General features: G+C 39.4%; 1 long non-coding RNA gene across 1 annotated transcript in view; it reads right to left on the bottom strand.

The window, feature by feature from the left end:
* The window catches only part of LOC143535893 (uncharacterized), a 60,437-nt gene extending 38,764 nt beyond the window's left edge, over positions 1-21,673 (bottom strand). The window contains exon 1 of the long non-coding RNA XR_013135790.1: positions 21,203-21,673. This is a non-coding gene — a long non-coding RNA (uncharacterized LOC143535893). The remainder of the gene's footprint in view (positions 1-21,202) is intronic.
* Between the last annotated feature and the right edge of the window lie 920 nt (positions 21,674-22,593).

Genomic DNA, 22,593 nt, shown 5'->3' with positions numbered 1-22,593 from the left:
CAGTCATACACGAGCCCATAAGTGTTCTGATTCCCGTAAAGATAGTGCATGAAGAAACTGCAGTGATCCAGATTCGGGACTTGCAATTGTTTTACTACTCTGAAGTCTATGTAACATTCACAAAAAAAAAAAAAAAAAAAAAAAAAAAAAAAAAAAAAAAAAAAAAAAAAATTGATTCTTTATGAGTTATTGAAACATTCTAGAGTTAATAATGTCAAGACTTCTCAATTATGGAGTAAGAAAGAAAACGGGAAGCAGATGAAGACACTTACAACCTTAATCAGACACTATGGGTCAAGGTCAATTCGAGGTGACTTGGGGAAAGCCAAATACGCCTTGAGAATAGATAGGAGGCATCATAATCTCTGAGTTGTTATTCACTTAAATTTTGAGACATAATTGAACCTAACTCGTATCACAGAAACGATGAAAACCATTTTAAGTTATTTTCATGCTCATAACCTGTTTCTTTATGTCATAATACAGCTCAACACGGATCTATGTGACAGCCACTTAATTAGTATGATTCCTGTTCGGATCTTTCTCACAAAAAGAATATTCATTATGTCTTGTTCAACTTCGTATATTAAAAAAAAAAAAAAAAAAAAAAAAAAAAAAAAAAAAAAAAAAAAAAAATTTCTCAGTAGATAGTCATATACGTCTGTATGATTTCTTATTATAGATCCTTCTCAACCAAAAATAATGTGTTTTAAATTTTTTTTGTACAGATGTTTATTTCAGTTTGAATATTATAAAAAGAAACAAGACAAAAATTCAAAAACATTTTTATTCTGAATTAATTTTTCTTTAATTTTATTCTGCTTTAATGTCGATGAGAAATCATTGTGACAGGTAGTCTGATCCCTGTCCCTCCCTGTAAATATTTTGATAAAAACCAAAAAAGATTTTATTTCTATTTATTTTTTTTCTTTCTTTCTCATTTTATCTATTTCTGTTTGTTTGAGAATCGATGAGAAATCATCGTGACAGGTAGTCTGATCCCTGTCTGTTCCTACTAAATGTTTATCCAGTGTGTAGGAATGAAAGAAAACTTCATGCAGGTTGCTAAATGTTCATCTGTGCAACAGGCTGTGCATGAAAGAAAGAATGAAGTGACAAGAAAACCCAAAGATGTTTGAGCCTGATATTTTTCCATTTGTTACTAATGTATTATGATCTATATGTTCTGTAGGAACGAAGCTCTCAGGATTGGAAAATGTCTACGAAAACTAACCAAGTGTCAAAAGTTTATGTTTTCGTGCAGGTTCAAAGGCATCACGATCGATGGACGGGAAATAAGAAATTTAAAAATTTATTTTTCAAATGTTTTCCCTCATTCGATCGAATAGGTTGCTATTCGAACGAATAACTCGATCGAATGAACAAATTCGATCGAATCAGTGGTTGAGGAATGTAAACAGTTGCGAAGAGACTCATTCGACCGAATAAGAATCTCATTCGATCGAATGGTCCAAACGAACAAGTCCGTTCGATCGAATAAGTCCAAAAATAGTATAAATATTCAAACTCATTCGATCGATCAGTTTTATTCGAAATATTTTACGGATTTTTGCTCTCAAATTGATTTTCCTCAAACCCTCTTTTTGATCCGATCATATTATTCGATTTTTCACGTAGATCACGAAAATGTAAGTTTTACTTGTTTTTAACCGTGTTTTGATCGAGTTCTTGATCGTTTAAGTTTTCCGGGTTCGGTGTTCTTCGTTTCTGGGTTTCTGTTTGAATGAGTCGAACCAGTCCATTCGATCGAACGAGTTTCTTATTCGATCGAATGTGACTTATCGATTGTCTGTGATAAGATCTATCTCATTCGATTGTCTGTGATCGAACCAGATCTCATTCGATCGAATGAATAGCTCAACCGATCGAATGTGTTACTCGTTCGATCGAACTAGTCCAGAAAATTTGAAAAGTTTAAACGCATTCAGTCGTTTCAATATCTGTTCGTTCTAACACGTTTAAGTTTACAGATTCAATGGCTGAAGTTGCAGTAGTGGTTGCCCCGTACAAAACGTCCATCAAGCACAACATCGTGGCTTTTCTAGACGAAAAGTCGAGCCACGGGAAAGACTTTGCAACGGTGATAAAGTTTCTGAAGAGGTCGAGGATCTCTGGACCCATCTCTAGGATTATTGAGCCTATCATGTCTATCCAACAAGAGTTTTGGAGGAATGCCACGCACGACAAAACAGTCGTGCCGTCGGTTATTCGCTCCACCGTTAGAGGGCATGCAATTGTTATATCTGCCCAGGTCATTCGAGAAGTCTGTGGATTTGAAGATGATGAATCAGACCCGACCTCCCTACATCCTGCTGCAACAAGAGGATGTTTCGCACGTATGAAGTATGACGGCGACCTCAATGCCGGTCTGCTTCATAAGGCCAACTTGTGCCCCGAGTTCAAATATTTGGCACACGTTGTGATGCACTGCTTGGGCCCTCAACGAACCAGCTTTGACAAGCTGAGGGAAAGCATGCAGTTCACTGTAGCTGCTTTGGTGATGAACCGACCATACAACTTCTCTCAGATGACTTTCGGTCATATGGTCGAGAACATCACGTTGAAGCAAGGGAAAAGTGAGAAGTTTCTACAGTTCCCACGGTTCGTGCAAATGATTGTCGATACTCAAGCACCAGGGTTACTGAAAGAAAACGAAGGTGATGTGGTGAAACTGGACCACATGAAAAATGAGACTCTCAACCGTCTCAAATCTTACAAGGAACGTCCAACCAGGCCACCAATCAAAAGATGCTTCGGGCATTTGGTGAATCCGTCTTACAGGGCCCCTCCTAAAAGGAAATGGAGAAATGATACCAGTGACTCAGACGTCGAAAACTTACCTTTGCAGGAATCAAGCGACGACTCTGACACTGAGGAGGTGGCGGTCCCTGAAGATACAAGGACCGAAGCTGAAAAGGAGGCTGATTCGTTTCTAAATGAAGAAGAGTTGGAAACTGGTGAGGAAGTCAGAGCCGTGGAAAATCCGGCCGACATAGATGTAGGAGAAGAAAGGCCTGCAAAGAGGCAAAAGAAGAAGGTTACTCGGAAGTATCGAAGCTTATTTCCCGATCAACCGCGTCCCTCAATGTTACCATCCGTCGGGACTTCTGCTGCTCCTCCTGCTCAACCAGCACAGCCACCAACACCGCAGTCAGCTCAACAACCTATTCCTCAAGCTCAACCTGAAATGGCCATACCTCAAAAGGTTGCATCCGAACTTGCTGATTTGCACAAGGCGATGATGAAGATGTTACTGTTCAAGGCAGAGCAAGAAGAACAGAATCGGCTCAGAGATGAGCAGATTGCTAAACTTCAAGCTGAGAACGAAATGCTCAGGCTTGAAAATAGTCAGTTAAATGCTACTGTCGCTGAACAGGGATCTTCGATCAATGAACAAGGTTCTTTGATCACCGAGCTGAGAGAGTCAAATCTACGCCTTGAAGCAAGAGTGACTGAGCTGAAGGGTGATGTTCTTCGTCTGGAAGGTCCAACCAATGTCGATGTGGACACAGACGAACTGGACTCTTCTGATGATGGAGGTGAAGGTAGTTAAGAGTATTTTGAGTGAATGTAGTAAGGACTTAAATGTTAAATCTTTTCAATTAATGATTTGTTTGTAAACCTAGTTTCATATGTAATGATATTGTATTTAATGTTTATGATATTACATATGTTTACTTAAATTTGTTGTTACTTTGTGTTGTGATTATTAATCAAGCAGGTGATGCTGATACATCAAATGTCCAACCGCTGCAGTCAAAAACAGCAGCGGAGTTTTTCACGTATCTCTTGGACAACCCAGATGAACAGCAAATCTTCTCAAGTGGAGACTTGGAAGAAGGTGAGATTTCGCACAACTTCACGGAAGAAGAGCTAGAGCAAATGTTCGAGTTTTCAAACGAAGAAACAGGCAAAGTTCTGGCCTTGCCTTCAACAGAATCCACATCTGCTGCAGCTGCTTCAACCGACTCACCATCACCGACGGCCGCTGATCCGACACAAGTCGATCCTCCTCACTTCGAAGATGTCGAAATAGAAGACTTGACAAGGGAAGAATATCCTGAGTACTACACGTCGCAAACTGACGATATTCCCAACTCATCAAGCTTCTTTCAAAACGTAAACGAGGAGGAAGTGCAGAAGAAGGCTGACGAAAGGTCAAATGCTATGAAACAGCCGTCTGAAGCCGATCAAGCCGAATTTAAAGACAAAACAGAAGAATGCAAGAAAGCGTTCAATGCTATTCTTGAAAAGATCAGGTCTAAACGCCAAGCGAAACCGACCATTCCTCACACAAAGTCATATGATACTAAGGGTCGGAGAACCTCTGGAGAAATCCTAGCTTGGGCGTGTCTGAAAGACCTGAACTGCGTAGCTGTCAAAAGGGAAAAGGGGGTTGAGTACTATCAACGAATCACAGACTTGAAGACTCTTCCAACTTACGATCTTAATCGTCTTAATTACCTGGACATGCTATACGCAAGCTCATCTCCATTCGCATCGTACTATCAGAGTGTATTACGAAAGGAATACAACTCAAAATGGAGATTGATTACACCGCAAAGGCCAAAGCGTTATACAAGTAAAAAGGAGATCGATCCGATCACCAACAGGCCAAAGATTGTTTTGAAGTACATGCCACCACTCACGATGAAGAAGATTCCTCTAAGAAAGATGAAGCAGGACTTCTACAAAGCGTTCAGGCATTGGTACTATGACGGAAGACTGCATGAAGCAGTCATCGTGCTCAACGACAATGGAAATTGGAGCACAATTCGTATCTTTGATCCTATGTGGCTCACAAACTTGTCACGGGAGGACGTCTACACGCTGTACAAGACAGAGATTCTCTACGCCCCCGAAGACATGGAGCAAGCTTTAACGTATAGAAATGTCATTAGGATCTGCTTTGCCTATGACATACATGCAGGATCAAATTGGAAAGAGCAACAGAAGAAGTATGCACAAGAGACTGAAGCTTAATTGTCATGTTTATTTTGTTTCTTGTTGTAATGAAAGGTTTAATCTTCTGGTTGTAATTGTTTTTGAGTTGAATGTAATTTGTTTTGGAACATTGTGATAGATTGTGCTTAAATGTTTATCTAAAGTTTCAATTGACAGCTTCTCAGGATATGCGGAACCTATGGTAAGTCTGACTGACTGGACCATTTGATCCTGAGAGAACTTCATGATGAAAGGAGTTCGTGGATGCAACATGCGCACCATTAGCTTTGAGAAAAGAGAGAGTGAGATAACTCCAAGGGGGAGTTACGATCGAGCAAGAGAACTCGATTGATTGTAAGTAAATAGAACTGGCTCCAAGGGGGAGTTTGTTAGGACATGAAATGTCATGTGTATGTCCCCAGTTCTATCAGGATGGTTCGATATGAAGATAACGATCGTGAAACTAAGTTAACGGACTGAAAATGTCAAAAGAAACTGATTCGATCGAATCAGTGACTGATTCGATCGAACCAGGTCTCGTTCGATCGAATGAGAGACTCATTCGATCGAACCAGTTTTCGATATATAAACGAAACTTAGGAAATTTCACGACGGAGGACACATTCTACACACAGTCACGAACCACCACTCTGCTGAAATACTCTCTGCCCGTTCTTCACGTGTCGGTCCTTTCCTCCGTCCCTAGGTGTCAAACCGTTTTAGGAATCGTTACCGCGCGTTGTTGATCACCACCGAATCGCCGTGTTAGAGGATTCCGCACTCTAACACGTTGCCCCGTGAATCGTTGGGAAACCGTGTCCCGCACTTGTTAGGACATGAAATGTCATGTGTATGTCCCCAGTTCTATCAGGATGGTTCGATATGAAGATAACGATCGTGAAACTAAGTTAACGGACTGAAAATGTCAAAAGAAACTGATTCGATCGAATCAGTGACTGATTCGATCGAACCAGGTCTCGTTCGATCGAATGAGAGACTCATTCGATCGAACCAGTTTTCGATATATAAACGAAACTTAGGAAATTTCACGACGGAGGACACATTCTACACACAGTCACGAACCACCACTCTGCTGAAATACTCTCTGCCCGTTCTTCACGTGTCGGTCCTTTCCTCCGTCCCTAGGTGTCAAACCGTTTTAGGAATCGTTACCGCGCGTTGTTGATCACCACCGAATCGCCGTGTTAGAGGATTCCGCACTCTAACACGTTGCCCCGTGAATCGTTGGGAAACCGTGTCCCGCACCGGTCCGACAACTACTCACATCTTTCGGTGCAATCGCTAATCAGAAGAGAATGTTTTTCGATAGCTTAGATCCGCACAAAAGATATTATTAATTAGGGCAGAAATAAAATATTTTATTTGTTATGAACAGATATAATATTAATTACAATAAAATATAATATTAATTTTGGTAAGATATAATTTTGATTAGAATAGGAATTAATAGTGATTATAACCGAATATAATATTGGTTATGATAAGATTCAATGTCATCCGTAGTATCGTACGTACACGTATCCCTATACCTCATCTCAGATAAGCACGTATGCACATGTCATATATATACTTCACATCACCTTTATGCACGTATGTTGCCATTTTTTTACCTATCAATATGTTCCGCAACTTCTCCCCGAATTCCCTCGTACAAGCAAGTCTGTTATTACGTTCCGGACCATAATAACTCACTTGCCCTTTGAGTTCATCCCGGCATCCATCAGTATCTATCGTTACTCATTATTAACTTTCCCAGTGATAATCGAGCATACGGTTATATTATAGGTATCCTATGGGATAACCTAATTCTTTATAACCAATGGCTCTGATACCAACTTCTGTCACACCCCGTTAAGTGAATTGCGGAAGCGTAAAACGGAAATGCAACAGATACAACTGGTATCAAATACATTGTTCATAAAGAAACATTACTAACTAATTTACAATTTATTACATCGTTCTAACATCTTTTACAAACTAGGTGATACAATTTAACCTGTTCTTCAATCACTTTACTTCTAACTCAAATGCCCACGACATCAATCACCAATCAGACACGTAACGCACAGGAAATTACTTCTCATATCTGATTACCTGAAAAGCATGTTAAAACAGGTCAACTACGAATAGTTGGTGAGTTTCATAAGTTTTAACGAAATCAGTTCTGCGCACCATACAGTCATAGTTTGTATGTACGCGCGTATGTAAAAAATATGTATTTACTGTTGTATAAATATGTACAGCCATATCCTTGTGTGTGCATATGCACACATGTAGGTTTATAATATAAATTCGAAATTTCGGTAAAATCGTGATTGTTTGTTCGTACTATCTGTTTCCAATTTCCGTGTTTAACCAACCATTATGGACCCCCTTTCTCCCACAACGGTTCCACATAAACTCAACCACTGTGGCCCCCCTTCCGCCCACAACGGTTCCGCGTTAACATCAACCACTGTGGTCCCCTTCCACCCACAATGATTCCATGTAAACTCAAACTTTATATAGTGTACACGCAAATAATTAGTATATTCTACACATAGTATTTCCTACGGCTAATCACATAGCATGTATATAGACACATATACACATATAGTATTTATCACGTATCACCAAATACCGTGGCTCCCCATCCGCCCACAATACGCATAATCACATAATTTTCTTAACATTCATGTCATAATCAAGTTAGTTCGTTTAATAAGTTGCAGCAGAACTTGGCTCATAGGCCATACTCAACTTTAGTTTATAAGTTGCAGCAGAACTTGGCTCATAGGCCATACTCAACTTTAGTTTAGTAAGTTGCAGCAGAACTTGGCTCATAGGCCATACTCAACTTTAGTTTATAAGTTGCAGCAGAACTTGGCTCATAGGCCATACTCAACTTTAGTTTATAAGTTGCAGCAGAACTTGGCTCATAGGTCATACTCAACTTTAGTTTATTACTATTGTGGCCCCCCTTCTGCCCACAACAGCCCCATAATCATCACAGACCACGTTATCCTCATGGCCATTACAGACCACGTTGTCTCCCAAATTAGTTATGTTTAACATTACATAATGTGTTTGTATAAACATGTTGTCACGTGTAATTTCATTATGTTTTGCAATTCGTATTATCTCCACTCAATATATCAATCAACGATAATAATCATCTTTCATCAGCACGTAGTCAATCATTATGTTTGTAGGGACTTTTCATATATAAATGTTCAGATATTTTATATCCTGATCCGTGTTTAGATAAATAACGTGTATAAACATGCTTTCCACCCCAAAAGTTCGTAAAATAGTTTAAAGAGTGGGGTCATGAAACTCACCTTATCGTAGTTCGCACAGAAATTATGTATCAATAGGTCAGGTGCCTCGCTTATAGCCTTATTCCTATAAACGGTATCGTACTGTTAATACTAGTACAGTGTTTAAACCAAATCGGGCTGTATAACTAGTTTGGTTATAGCTGTTAGGCCCAGAACATGACCATAGTCTTAGATTGTGACGTTGTATACTATGAAATGATTAAAATCAGGCTTGGCTCAGTTTCACTGTTTCCCGAGCCAAGCCAAGTTGATCGTTTACGCGTTTAGGGAATAGGTAAGATCACACAAACTTAAGTAAACATGTTGATTGTTAAAATGATTTGATTTATGAAAGAATCTTGAGGTTTCGGTATCTGGATTGATCGCAGGGTTCGTTTCCGTTTTCACACGAGTTTGATTATATAAAACGCGTACAATCCACCCGAATTGTCCGGAATTCTCGTAAAAAGTTCGTTTTTATCAATTTCATTCAAAAATACGATATTTGACCACTTTTGACATTTTGACATATCACTCAGTCCGTTAAACACAAAACTGCCGGTTTCGTTAAAACAATTATAATTTAAATCTTCGATTAATCATAACTAAATATGTGCTTATATATAAATTATGTAAATTTTTGTAAAAATACATTAAAATATGGAGAATTTAATAAAAATATTTTCAGAAATTTAATGATTAATTATTTATTTATAAAAATTCATTTAATAGGTTATAACCGCATAATAAATGGCCCGTTTATATCAAACGACCTCCGAAAAATCCGATAATTTTAAGAAACGGCTTAAATGTTATTACATAGCCCCTGCAAAATCTCCAGAACCTAACTCTTTTTACAAAATGCCTTTTTGTGCATTTTCGGCTGTTAAAATTCGGTTAAATCATAATTGCACAAACCATACTTAGGCATTTCCAATGATCCCCAAACTTTACCAGTGATCTTACCATCACATATTAATCACCAAAACCGAGTTTCATAATTTTTCAATATGTTTAGCTATTTTTCCCAAATAAACGCTCATAAACGGAAATAAATTCACCAAATATTCTCCGTTTATCGAAAATTTATCAAATTTGAACAGGGACTCATTTAAATGATCCCTAATGTCCGTGAAAATTTTCACAAGCTAACAACAATCACGTCACAACCTAATACTAAACAGCCCTTAAACGAGTGTTACGGGTTTACCTTGTCGGTTTTCGATGAGTTTTGCTAGCTTAAACGACTTTCCGGGTCTCGGGTTGCAAACTCAGTGTATCTACATATCATATAACATCAAACCAAGCATAAATCATCCATGTGACAGCCTTGATAATTAGGGTTTCGGTTTGGGTTCAAACCGAACTTTCAAACCGTAAAAACGTTGTATTCATATTCTAATCCGCTTTTTTGACCAAAAAGTATATGTTTCTGGTTTGTAAACATGTTTAACATCAAAACATGGTTTTACTTGATTTTTATGGTTTTTGGATGGTTAAACATGTTTAAAACTAATCAAGGATTAATTTTTCATCTTTTAACTATGTTAATTAAGTATGAAATCAATGAAAATTAGAGGGTTTACTTCAAAACTTTGGCTGAACTTGAAGAACACAGCTGAAGAAGGTTTGGTCTTTATGTTTAATGTATAAAATAGGTGGCTTATTCAAGAAGCTTTCAAGGTAATATATTTGGTAGAATAAAGTAAGGGGGGCGGCCGCAGGTATATAAGGCCCATTGGGCCTCTTTTTGGTCCAATGGTGCCTCGATTTTCGTGCCACATGTAAAATTCGGTCCAAAATTTAATTCGGGTTCGGTTTTTCGCAAGAAAACTAGTTCGAGTGCGAAAACCAGCGCAAAAACGAGTGTTTTTCAGCTTCTTTTTGTAAAATAAGAAAAACGTACTGACTCGTTGTAAAATTCCAAAATATTTTCACGGATTGCTTAGAACATGTCATATAAGTGTTTTATAAATCTTTTTCGGCTTAACGGATGCTACAATGCTCGTTTTGATATTAACGATTGCGTTTAAGCTTATAGCGTATCGATAAACGAAACCTTTTTCGTTTAAAGAGTTTTAAACGTACTGGGGCCTAAATATCAATATGTTAGCCTCTATAATATATATATAACTCATATATGACCCCTCAGTATATATACGGGTCATAATTAGTATCGGTCGGTTACTTGTTTAAGCACTACGAATTAACCGATTTATCGTTTACTTGTTACGTAATGAATATAGTATACCTCGTTTTGTCACGAATGTCACATATATCGCTTATAGATAGCACCCTGGGATATCCGGACCATAACCAGATCCGTTTGGTTATTCGTTTGTTTGTTACGCAATAAGCGGTTAAACGCTTATTCGAGTTTGTAAGTACTAAGGTGTACTCGGTTTTGCCATGGATGTCACACCCTCCGTCTACTAGGATCCTGCGTACATAATGGTTAGTGATAAATAAAGTAATGATCAAACCTTCATGATGAGGATCCTGGATGTATAGTTTGTCTTCCTCGTCGAAGAAGATCCTTTTGTCTGTTGTTAAGGTAGTGGATACTATCGGTTGGTCTCCGTTATCCATCTTGACTTCTTTGGCAAGTCTTTTTGCTGCAGAGAAGAAAGTTCCACAAATGTCTGAACCTCCAGAGATGAAATTCATCATTCGGACATCCGGCTCATCCTTCTGAGGATCTTGGATTTTTGAGTCGAAGAAGACTCTCCAATCAGTCACTCGAGTAATGGGGATAAGCGGTCTTCTTTCATCATCCAACTCGAATTCTTTTGTGGGCTTTTCTTCTATGGCACACGAATCTTGAAACATTTCGTAGTCTCTGGAGACAAAGTTGATCACATGAGCGTCTGGTGGTGGCGGCGTCGCTTTTTGTAGAAGATCTTAAGGATCCTGGATCCTGGATTTTTTTCTTCCCAAGAGTTCTTTAAAGTGACCCTTGCTCAGGAGGTATCCAATTTCCCTCCTCAAGCCGATGCATTCGTCTGTTGTGTGGCCAAAGTTTTCGTGAAAGGCACACCACTTAGACTTGTCTTTGAAGGCAGTCGTCTTCTTGTTCTTTCGAGGCCATCTTGCTTTCTCTCCTAGATCCTTCATGGCACAAATCAATCCATGGGTATCTACGGAGAAACAATACTCGGAGATGCAGGGATAGTCTTCATCATCCTCTCCTTCTTCAACTGCTCGCACGTTCTGGTTGTTGAACTTGTTATACGGCTTTGTGTTGTTGTTCTTGAACGCGAATCCTTGCTTCTTTTCAGAGGATTCTTGTTTCGTCTGATTCCCCAGACGATCCTGGATCCTCTTGTCATCCTCCAACCGTATGAATCTGAGTGCTCTGTTCCTTACTTCATCTAGAGACCTGCAAGGAGTCATCACGAGATCATCATAAAATGGGGAGCCCCTCTGAACTCTCATCTTGAAGGCCTCAACAGCCGTAGCCATGTCAAGATTAGGGATTTCTAGAGCTTCCCTACAGAACCTCATAACAAAATCTCTAAGGGATTCATCACTAGGTTAGATAACTCGGTATAAATCACAAGTTAACATCTCGAATTTCCTACTACAGGAAAATTGGTTGTTGAACAAGTTAACTAAATGTGAAAAAGAAGTAACTAAAAAGGGAGGAAGACTTAGCAACCATTTTAATGCAGATCCTGTGAGTGTGGACCCGAATCCTTTGCATTAGCAAGCTTCTTTGAGTCTCTCAGGGATGGAGTTGATTTCCATCATTTCCCTATATTGTGCAACGTGCTCCTTAGGATCCGTGGTCCCATCATCAGGGGCTGTTTGGTAGCCTCTTAACAGTCATTAAAGGCTACCTCTTAATGGCTCATAGCCTCTTAATGGTTAAGAGGTTATGAGTAATTAAGAGGTAGCCTGTTAATGACTGTTAAGAGGATAACAAACAGCCAGTCTTCATGTTGGGGGTTTGGAACCGCTTCGGAATCTCAGCATCACAGATAGGTGGAGCAAATCTTGATAACTTGTGGCTTCCCTCAGGTATCTCGGAGATTGGTCGTATCACCCCGGGAACACTGGATATCATATCCTTAAGCTTCTGTAGTTCTTTATCCATAGCCTGGTTGATACATGTATCCTGCATGGGACCACGGTTAGTATCTAAGGATATAGGATCATACAAGTTACCTCTTTGTTGGGTGAAGGTCGGCATCCCGGATGAGTAGTTGGGATAAGAAGAATCTGCGATAGGAGTTGGTCCTCCAGAGGCTATGGTCTACATGGGGATTATATCTCCTTCATGGACTTCAGAGGATCGTTGATGTTGGACTCTTGAGGATCCTTGATTCGGAAAGAAGGATCCTTGTGGTTGGGTACTGTAGGATCCTTGAGGATACGCTCCAGTGGATCCTGTTGTGAGAATGGCTGAACCCTGTCGATAATATGAGGATCCTAGATTTTTCTGACCCATGGACCCTTGATAGAGGTTAGATGACCTTGGCTGATCTAACGAGAATCCTTGAGCATGTTGACCCATGGACCTCTGTTGAAGGATAGATGATCCTGACTGAAATATCGAGGATCCTTGAGCCTGTTGACCCATCGACCCCTGTTGAAGGATAAATGATCCTTGTGAGAACTGAGCCATGGATTCTGGACTGGTGAAATCCAGCATCCTGGGCATCAAGGGGGTGAGATCCTCTGCTGGCCTCTTGTTCTTCTTGAGATCTTCTATCTCACGAAGGATCCTCTGGTTGGTCTTGTTCTGTTGCTTCATATATGCTTTAACCTGCGAAAACATAGATGAAAAATCACTGTTAGTATTAACCACTGTCGCAGCAGCAGTGGTTTTCGAGCTCTGGAAGACTGGTAGTTGCGTCTTGCTTCCAGCAGCAGCAGGCCGTTGTGTTCCCGTAATTGGCGGAGGCAGTGGTGGCAAGGTCCTTGATGAGAGAGTAACCGTAGCCGGCATAGTTGATGAAGCAGAGGTGGATTGAGAGGCCATTAGAAGTGATATGGGTATGAAAAAATCGAAAATTGATAGGAGTAATATGGATTATAGCACCAATTGCCCCACGGTGGGCGGGGGCGCCAAATTGTTTTGGATAAAAATCGGCTAAGGATAATGTATCCAAATATGTCAAGTGAGGTATAGTGCTAACACGATAATAATGTTGATATAAATGAGATCTTGATGAACACAAGGATTTGATCACGAGGGAAAAAACCCTTAATTACGATAATCTTTACTTCGGTCAAAAACTAAAAAGGTAATATTTGGTCGAATTGCTTCAATCAAGGATTAACAAGGTAATCTTTGGTCGGATGGTACGTGATTATAGTAATCTCCGGCACAAAAAACCCCCCGGATGGTGAAAACTATCACCGTCAAGTTTATTAATAGTAAAAGGTGATTACAAGTGTTTTGGAGTTTATGATCGACGTTACAATGCAAGCTAGTGAATAGATAGAATATTTTGTTCTGCTCTAGTGTGTGTGATAGTACATGTGTCCCTTTAGTCATTTATAACTCGATAATATATAAAAAAATACAAATAACAAGAACTCCTACTAATCCGCAAGTCTTCCACTAGCCACTCCCATGACTTTGACCACGTGCCACAGAAGTCCAGTAGCGACATAAGCGGAAGAATAAGTCTAAGAGCCGTTGTTGGTATTTAAACATCAATCTTCACACGAGATCATCCATTACTAGCTACGTTTAATAAGGATCCTGGATCCATATTCCAGCTAGAGAATACTCCATGAGGATAATTGATGTCAGCTCGTCTTAAAGTCGTCATACCTGTCTAACACATCACCATACTAAACGCAATCATTAGTAAACAAATAATACCGAGGATCGTCGATCCTTTATAACCTGAAACATATCTCAAGGATAATCTATCCATAAGATAGTTAAGAATTAAGGATCCTCAGCATAAAATTCATGCCCTAACAGTAATTATTTCTGGCGAAACCGTCCCATCATCCAGTTTTCGCAGAAGTTTGAAATTCAAAATGACAGTTGTGTTCAACTATCACCCGCCATTTTGGGGGCAATTGTTAGAACTAATATTTTCTCTGCTAAGGATATATTATCCTTGAAGATATGTCTGGATCCGTTATCCTCCCGAAGAGCTCCAGAACCATGTCGACGATCAAGGATCCTCAGAGGTTAGTATTGTTAACAATTTTTAATGTGTGTAGGTTAATGTTCAACATAAGTAACGGCTATGTGACTTGGTCCACCTTAAATATCGCAACTTGGAGGCTACCAGCATGTGGTCAACGGACGTTGGAAGACTAGTGGGATAGTGGCGAATAGATAGGAGATATTGTTGTATTTTTTTTATATACATTGAGATACGATCGATTAGAAATGATGACTGTATTACACACACTCAGAGCAGAACTCACTATTCTCTCTATACACATTAGCGATTATTGTAACATCGATCTAGTCTCCACAACACTTGTAACCTATTTTTTGATATTAATAAATTGGTGATCGACGAGTTGTCATCACCCGGGGTTTTTTTCTTTTGATCTGAACAAGATCAAAGGGTTTTTCCTCGCAACAAATCGTTGTGTTCATCTTAATTTCGTTCATATATTCATTGTTATCAATTTAGCACTAAACCTCACATAACATATTTGGATACATTATCCTTAGCTGATTTTTATCCAAAACAGTTCCCCATTAGTACTTGATGTTTTTGCGAGTTAGAGAAGTTAGGGGAACGGCTATAAGAGAAAAGTTTTCGATGAACCTTCGATAATAGTCAGCCAAACCTAAGAAACTTTGGATCTCGGTTGGCGACTTTGGAATCTCCCACTTTGAGATGGCTTCGATTCTAGTGGGATCGACTTGAATACCGTTCACATTTATGACATGTCCAAGAAATTGCACTTCGTGTAACCAGAACTCGCATTTTGAGAACTTGGCGTACAACTTCTCGGTTCTAAGTATTTCAAGTAAGGTTCGGAGTTGAATTTCATGATCAACCTTAGACTTAGAATAAACAAGTATGTCGTCGATGAATACGATAACAAATTTATCCAAGTAGGGTTTGCAGATTCGATTCATCATATCCATGAACGCGGCTGGCACATTAGTAAGTCCAAATGGCATAACGGTGAACTCATAATGGCCATACCTTGTTCGGAATGCAGTTTTCGGAATATCCTCGGATTGGACTTTGAATTTATGGTAACCAGAACGAAAATCGATTTTAGAAAAGAAACTTGCGCCTTGGAGTTGGTCAAATAGATCATCGATTCGAGGGAGGGGATAGTGATTCTTGATTGTGACTTTGTTGAGAGCTCGATAGTCGATGCACATCCTTATGAATCCATCCTACTTATTGACACAAAGTATTGGCGCTCCACATGGCGATGAACTCGGTCGAATGAAGCCTTTCTCAAGAAGCTCGTCGAGTTGTTTCTTTAGTTCCTTAATTTTAGTCGGCGCTAAGCGATAGAGAGCTTTAAAGATCGGAGCAGTACCGGGAATGAGATCGATCCTAAACTCTACTTCACGATCGGGAAGAATTCCAGGAAGTTCATCAGGATAGACATCAGAAAAGTCGGAGACTATAGGTACGTCATTTATCTCCTTGGGTTTGGATTCTTCAGTGACGTAGGCCATGAATGCTAAGCATCCTTTATTCAAACATTTGTTAGCCCTAATCATGGAAATTATGCTAACTTGGCCAGTGTCTTTGTCCCCTTCAATTCGAATGGTTCGTTTAACGGGGCTTGAAGTTCGACGGTTTTGCTATTGCAAATGATACGAGCATGGTTGTTGGATAACCAATCCATACCAAGTACAATGTCAAAACCAGCAAGAGTCTTGAATGGGCAGAATATAACCAGCTAAAAGAATTTTTCCGTTTTCAAGGGCTTCGGAGATTTTGACTATTTCGCCGCTAGCAGTCTCGACGCTTATAGTTTTATTTAGTTTTGTTAAAGGTTCGTTTAATAGACCACAAAAGCTATAATATATAAAACTTAAATTGGCACCTGAATCAAACAAACCTCTAGCATAGGTGTCGTTGACTAGAAACGTACCGGTGATGGTTTCCGGCATGTCAGCAACCTTTTTCGTGTTGAGAACGAAGACTCTTGCGTTTCCCTTTTTATTTTGACCACTTCCACCCGCACCACCAGTCGCGGGTTTGTTCTTGGGACACTCGAAGCTTATATGCCCATCTCCTTGCAGTTATAACTGGTCATTTTCTTCTTTCAGCAATCAGCCGCAGCGTGGCCAGGTCTATGACATGATTCACATACAGTTGTTGAAGAAGATGAATCGTGTCGGCATTGCCCTCGGTGGCGTTTTCTGTAGATTTTACAAAACGGAGCATTGGAATTAAATCCAGTTCGGGTTTGATTTGCGCCTTTGCCTTTGAAGTGGGCGCTTCCACCAGTTCTTCCTTGGTTGTTGGTCATCGTCACCTTCTTGTCTTCCTCTTTGTTACGGACAAGGCCGCCCATCAAATATCCAGCTAACTCCATTGCGGAGTCGGCCGTTTGAGGAAGATGAGACCTCACCATGTCGCGGATTTCCCGCGAAAATCCCCATATATATCGAGTGACTTTGCTGGACTTAGGGTTGACCAGCTGGGGAATAAAACGACAGTACTCATGGAACTTCGTATTGTACTCTCGGAGGTTTGTCCCTACTACCTTATGGTTTAGAAATTTGGTTTGAATTTGGTCTTCTCACGCATAGGACAAAATTTCGTCATCAACATCGCTTTGAATTCTTCCCATGAAAGATTGTATAGTACTTGACGTCCTTTGCTTAATATCAGCGTGTTCCACCATTCTAACGCCTCACCTTTGAACATCTGGGCGGAGTATTGTATCAATTATTAACTCAAACACTTGTTTATGATAACAATCAATTCCATCTCCTCGAGCCATCTAACAGTCGTGATAGCTCCCTTGTCTCCATGAAATTCTTTTGGCCCAAAATACTTAAAGTCTTTAATCGAGCAGCCTCCAATAGTCAATTTCTTAAACTCTTGACGAATTCCATCATCGGCATTTTACTCGTGAACACTCTCCTCAACATGGGATGGTTTCGGACGGGATTTAACGGATTCACGGGAGAGTTAACGGATTGAGAATGTTTGGAGTGCTTAGATTGAGATCTAGCTTCGGATTCGTTCCTAACTACTTCTTTAATCATTCGTTGAATTTGATTCATGTATTTTTTGGGAATGTTTTCTTCTTGTTCATTTTCAGGGTTTTTCCCTTTTTCCCTTCTTATCTCGACTTTTTTTCGAGAAGCTTCATTGTTATTACTTTGTTGAGACATTATTCTTTTTCTTTTTCAACTCTTTCTTTTTGTCTGAAATTTAACAAAATTATTTTCTTTAAGTACAAGTTTTATTCGTTATTATAACATTTATATATATCAAAATTGATATATATAATTTTACAAAACACATACTTATATATATCGTTATACGATATATATATATATACATATCCTTAATACTTAAGACGTTTCAACGCCCTTTATTACATCATACAACAAACAAACATATATATTACAACATCACATTATCATCCCTATTCAGTTCTTCTCATGAGTCTTCAGTCTTTTAGATATTTCCTCACCACTTTGGTTCACTTGTTACATTTCCGAAGCAGTTTGTCTCCTATCTTCTTCTTCTTCTTCTTCTTCTTCTTCTTCTTCTTATCCACCGATATCTTCTTTCTCAAGTCATCCGTTTCATGCAAGGCTCGGTCCAAATGCTCCTCTTGTGACTGAGGGATATCGTTAGGATATCCGTAGCGGGGTGGTGGATCACGGTACCCCCATCATGACTACATCGAAATGGTTCTTCGGGTCCGAATATGGAGATGCGGTCACATCATATGAGTAGTTGAAGAATGCCTCGGCAGCTTCATTTTGTTGGCGGATTTCGTCCACTTGTTCTTCCTCCGTCGGGATCGTGCCTTGGTAGGGTGGAAAACTTGATGATGCTTGGTTCTTGAGTTTCTCGAGATATTGCACATAAGGGTCGATAGAGCCATAACTCGGGTTTTGGGGAGAGAATGATTCCTCCATTGGTTTCGACACTTCATTTGGGTTCTCAGGGTATTCCTCTTCGGATTCTTCCTCCAGATCTTCTTCTTACTCAGGTTCTTCTTCCTCCATTAACTTAGCAGTCTCTTTCACAATCGGGGCATTTGGAAACTTTCGTAGGGTATCATTACTTTCATCTTGGGCTTGCGGGGTGGTCCTTCACCATTGTTGGAACGGGATTCAACAGAGTCAAAGGCAGAGCTTCCAGTGTGGCATCTACGTTGGTCAGAATGGCATTGCATCCAATCAGATGAGTCGGACAAAGGTTCATCCTTGATCGGTTGGTTGGAGAGGAAAGCGTATGATGGATGAGGATTTGGAGGTAAGTATGTCAGAACTTCAGTTGGGTAATATGGCGGAATTTCTGTTGGTTGATATGTTGGAATCTCGGAAGGATGATATGTTGGGACTTCGGATGGATGGTACATGGGTATGCTTGGCGGGTGGTAGCTTGAATGCCTTGGAGGTTCACTTCTTGGCATTGGCGGACTATCGGGTAGATTGATTGGACAGTGCTCGGTTCCAGGAAAATATATTGGCTTGGGTTCGGTCGATGTATTGGTCTTGGTCGAAGAAAGCCTCATAGTAGTCCTCGCTCATGCTATCTTTGGGTAGAGGTTCGGCAATTCCAGCCTCCTTTGCTTTTTGAACATACATATCCATCATTTCTTGAAAGACATTTACTACATTGGGTGGTTTAGAGTGAGGAGGGAAAGAAAAGGTTTAACAGTCTATCTTATCCCTAAATTAAAACTTTAAACAAGTAATAAAATTTTCATATACTTGGATCGAAGCTTAGGTATTATCTTGTAATACCTAATTCGCTAAGATCGATGGCTTTGATACCAACACTTGTCACACCCCAGACCATGGCCTAGGCGTGTGACTCATATGTTGGTACCACATTTGTAAATAAATCATAGTTACGGTTTAATAGCGGAAGTCTTTAAAACATGTGGATTTAAATATAATATTTACATTCACAAAAGACGGGATTAAAAGTTCCCGTTTAATGTTTGAAAGATTACTTGTTTAAGTTTTACAAAACCACCATTAATATTATATCAAGTTTATACAAAAAGATCCGAGCCATCGGATATCTTGAGCACTTCGTTTACTCCAAGTCCTAGCCTTGATCACCTGCAAAATGTTAAGAAAATACGTCAGCAATGAATGCTGGTGAATATGCTGACGCTAAAAATATTTTTTTTTACTTAATCACCCCTCGAGACTACGCAGGTCTCGGCCCATCGTGACTTAGGAATAATCAAGTTAAAATAACACAATTCATAAACTCAAGTCTCTACACTCGGATCCCCCAGCAAACACCGCAACGTTCGACTAGTTGAGTGCCTATACGTATACACAAGGCCATACTTCCTGCAGGCAGCATAATTGTGACCAGGTGTGATGTGCCCATCACATATGTAAGGATCCAGACAAACGTACACAATAGCCTGAGGCCAGTGCTTATACCCTTGTTTATAAATGTTTTAGAGACACTTAGCCTCATGTAAACCTTTTCATTTAACATGTTTGACTCGTTTTAAAACAAGTTTGTAAAGTTGGGGCGTATTCACCTTTTCGATTTGGATCGGCTTCAAACACCGTCCGAGGGTCTTTCCCGTTGCTATCTCGCACCTATAGTACGAGTATAACATTTTTTTAGTCGGATATACAATCCGGCTTAAGACCTTTAGTCTTTTATAATCTTTATCTCAATGAACCATTAGTTCAATATCTCTGTTACTTTAAAACCTTTAGTTAAAAAGTAATATTGTAAACCTTTAGTTTATTTTCTTAAAACCCTACGTTTATTCTTCTCTAAGAAACGTATAATTTTCTTTTCTTTATTATTTAAGAATAGTTATTTATTACTTAAATAATATTTCTATAACAAAGAATTATTCACGTATATATATATATATATATATATATATATTCACACATATATAATAATATTCATAATTTCTTTCCTTTACTTTTCTTTGTTATATTTTCTTTTATTTTATCGAGGTATCGAGTTAACCTTGACTTAGGGTTTTAAACCTTTACAATATTTTATTATTATTTTATTCAGGTATTATGCCTACCTTTGATTGGCTTACACAAACCCTAAATACTTGAGCAGCACCTCAACACCGTTTCACCTTCTTTATCTTCTTGCTCAAACTTCTCTTCTCGTTACCCTTTTCCTTAGCACGCCAAAACGATATACACCAATATTTCACCACACGTCGGCACACTTTACGAGACTAAACGTCATGATGTCGGGAATGGTAATCTCCTCCTTGGTTGGTACGTCGGTGGAAAGTGGCACGAATTACGAGGAAAAGGCACGGTACTCGAGGAATCGAGACACGCTTTTCGAGATAGATCGATGGTATGATGGTGGGATTCTAGAGAGAGAGCAAAGCTTATTTGGGATGTGGAATGGTTGAACCCTTGGCCGCTATTTATAGGCGATTTCAGGAAACCCATCGCGATACGCGATGGCCTTCTTGGCTAGCCCATCGCGTATCGCGACGTAGGCTGGCTGAGTCACCATGTAGACCTGCCACGCGGCAGGCGTTGCGCCACGTGGCGACACGTGGCGGACGTGCTGCCACGTGGTGACACGTGGCGACCGTTGTGCCACGTGTGGACAAGTGGCAAGCCACGTGTTTGAGTGTCAGACAACCCATCGCGATACGCGATGGGTCTTTCTTCTGATCTATCGCGTATCGCGATGGGTCAGGAAAATCAGATTTTTCATTTTAAACCCTAAGGTTTGGATTTTGACATTTTTGGTCCTTTGACTTTGGAAACTTGATAATTTGAACCCGTTATTTACACGATGTTACAGTTCCCATCTTCTGCATGAGCAAGTCCTTTGTTCCATATCCACAACTCTCTTCTCATTGGTTGGACCTGTAACCTGATATTTTGTACTTCCATTCCAAATAACAGTGTAGTTATTGGCTTCAGCCATGATTTTGTCAAACAACTTTTTTGCAACTGGTGTTAATGGCCCTTGAGACCTAGCAATGGTCTTATGCACCACAACCATCCTTCTCATTAGATACTCCCTAATAAACTAAAGAAAATTAATAACATGTTTGTCTCTTCCCATAATCAACTGCCTATTAAAGACCTCATAAAGATTGTTCAATAAAACATCACACCTAAGCCTAACTGCAATAAATTGAAGGAAATACACAATCACAAACCTTATATAAATTCAATTCAATTAAATACATCTACTCTTTAGCTAATGAAAAGACATACAACTGAAATAAGCTCTGGACCTATGCTTTGGTGGAATCTCTTTCAACCAATCATAGACTGAAGTATCTTTGTCTTGGATTTCTTTCATACTCCTTTCAAATTCTTGTGGTGTGGTTGCAAAGGCACATTTGTGAACACAACACCTCTTCACCTTAGCTTCATGTTCTCATGTATATGTATTAAACAATACATGTGTTCAGCACTTGGAAACACCTTCTGTAAAGCTGGTATTATACCCTAAATATAACAATTAAATGCATGAATAATAATCAAACAAAAAATGATATATATGTAAAAATCAAGAATGCTAAACACAAACCTTCTGCCTGTCACTTATGAAGTTGAAATTACTATTTGAATGCAGATCCAAATCATCCCCCAAATATTCTAAAAACTAGGTCCAGCTAGCAGTTGTCTCAGCCTCCACCAATGAGTATGCAAGTGGATAAATTCCATTATTTCCATCCATTCCAACTGCTATCAAAGTCTGTCCTGGAAATGGCCCTTTCATAAAACACCTATCAAGGCCAAGTAGATCTCTCCCACCTAGCTTAAACCCTTCCTTTAGTGCACCAGAACATATATATATTCTTCTAAATTGCCTTGTTGGACTACTAGGGTTGCAACAAGGTTCAACATCTAATTTGACTGTTGTACCTGGATTAGATCTAACAAGTTCTTCAATATAATCCCTTAGACTGCCATACTGAGCTTCATTATCTCCAAGAACCTTTTTTTCAGCCATGGCCTTAGCCCTACTAACCTGATATGGAGAAACTTGTATTTGAAATTTCTTTTGCAAATCTTCTAAAATATTTCTAGGCTTCTTGTTTGGATCACTTTTAACTGTCGGTTCAATTTCTCTAGCCAACCAATTGATGGTGCACAAGTTAACATCTCTTGTTTGCAAACAAGTGTGGTCTTTAAAGTATGTTTTCACAGTCCAAGTCCCGTCTT

The sequence above is a fragment of the Bidens hawaiensis genome, unplaced genomic scaffold (genome assembly GCF_021521415.1).
Source record: "Bidens hawaiensis isolate Kalapana, Puna unplaced genomic scaffold, B.hawaiensis_p1.1 tig00010699_1, whole genome shotgun sequence".
NCBI lineage: Eukaryota > Viridiplantae > Streptophyta > Magnoliopsida > Asterales > Asteraceae > Bidens > Bidens hawaiensis.
This window is presented reverse-complemented; position numbering and strand designations above follow the sequence as displayed.